Source organism: Varanus komodoensis, unplaced genomic scaffold (genome assembly GCF_004798865.1).
Source record: "Varanus komodoensis strain SLA01 unplaced genomic scaffold, ASM479886v1 scaffold121, whole genome shotgun sequence".
In the NCBI taxonomy this organism is placed as follows: domain Eukaryota; kingdom Metazoa; phylum Chordata; class Lepidosauria; order Squamata; family Varanidae; genus Varanus; species Varanus komodoensis.
This window is the reverse complement of record NW_025335353.1, coordinates 777997-779902: the sequence shown is the minus strand read 5'-3', so window position 1 is coordinate 779902 and position 1906 is coordinate 777997.

Below are 1906 nucleotides of genomic sequence, written 5' to 3'. Positions count from 1 at the left end.
GGGAAGGAGCAGCTCTGCTATGATATGATGTTGCAATATTTGGTATGGCTTAGCACTGAAAAAAATGTAAGCAAGGGGAGATATGGCACAAGCATGCGACTCATGACCTTGATGGAGGAATGGAGAAGAACCTCTCTCTCTCATCAGTACAGAAATCAGGATCATTGTGTGATGTTGATTGGTGGGATATTTGGATGGAGAAAATGAAGCACTTGTTTCAAGAGATCCTCTCAAAAGAATCATGCAGGCAATGGTAGAGGACAGAGCTGCCTTTCACCAAGGAAAAAGGTTGAAGTTTTCATTCTTTTCAGTCCCTGGATACAGCATTTGTCCTTGCATCCATAGTACAAGACTGTGGCCAATCCAATTACTTTATCTCTTCCCATACAGTTTGTCAAGCAAGGACTGCAAAGGCTAAACACCCCTCTCCCTCACCTAAATATTGGGGGGTAATGCTAGAAACCAAGACCTCGGTTCTCACACCAAGGAACTCTGCCTGAGCATCCCCCCTTCACAAATTCTCCCCAAATGTTCCACAATGGATTGATTCTACCTACTTTAGAATAGCTGAAGTCAAATTCATCCATCCACATTTGCTACAGTAGAATGGGCAGGTATCTGTAAGCCAGAAATGGCTTGAGGGCTCCTAAAAGGAAGAAGACTGGGAATGGAGAGGAAAGCTTTGCCATGGCTGCAAGGGTGAAGCCAATCCTGAGGATATGCCACCATGATTCCAGCCTGGGTCTTCTCATAAGGGTTAAAGCAAGAAGCCGTTTCTCCTTCAGGCTGAAACCATGCAAACAATAACCATGCATAGGAATGCAAGTGGTCTTGGATGCTGCCCTTGTGTTCACAGAACTCTCAATTTTCCTTTGGAGAAGACAAGAGATAAACCCCAGACTTGGAATCCCTAGGGATGATAGAGGGAGAAGAAATATGGTCATCCTGGAAGATGTGGCAAACTCCAGTGCAGGTCAGAAGGCATTGAATCCTCAGGACTCACCATTCAACCCTTTTCAACAGGGACTCAAAAAAGACGTAAGGCTGCTGCTGCTGAAAAAACTGGGAAGAAATGACTCCACTCAGCAGGTAGTCTCCTGGCCGGTGATACAGGAGTGCTCCTTCACCCAGCAGGTTCCAGGGACACTCCACCTCCCCTCTCTCACAGGCTGTGTGAGGCAGCAGCAGAAGCAGCAGGAACAGCAATAGCATAGCTCCCCTGGTCTGCGTGAGATCCCTGGTGGCTGCTCCTATGGCTGTATTACCAGCTCATCCAGTGAGCCAGGCCAATCTTGCCACATAACTTTCCTTTGGCTCTCAAGAAAGACACTCCCTAACAGCTGTACTCAGTCCTGAGCGAATAAGGCTTTGAGAAACTTCCCAGAAGCCTCTACTCTTTTTCTCCCTGCCTCATCCGGAGCCCTTGATAGAACCACAGGTGTATTATGCACTGTGTATTATGCACTGAGCTTGCCTGCCATGGCTGTTCATTCTGAGGTTTTTTTAATCACTCTCAAAAACACTCTTGGGTTGTTTACAGGGCTTTGGCTGCAATCAAATTAAATCACCATGTTTTGGATCATCCCAAGGGACAGGAGCCTCCTCTCTGCTCCTGGACCTATTCTGTGCCCCCAGGATCCAGAACAGAGAGGGAGAAAAACATGTTTGTGAGCACTCTTGGATGGGGGAGAAGAAGCAGAACCTGGCCTGATTTGCACTTCAGACCTTCCAAACAAAGAACCTCCAGATGGAACATCTTCGGAGATGGGTCCCAGTGAATAAAAGAATATGAGTCACTGAAGAGTTCTTTCAGCAAAGATTAATATTCCAATGTTACTGACTTTCCCAGTGTGGATTGTGAGGAGAACATGAAGAACAGGCAGGGGAAGGACCATGGTCCCACAGG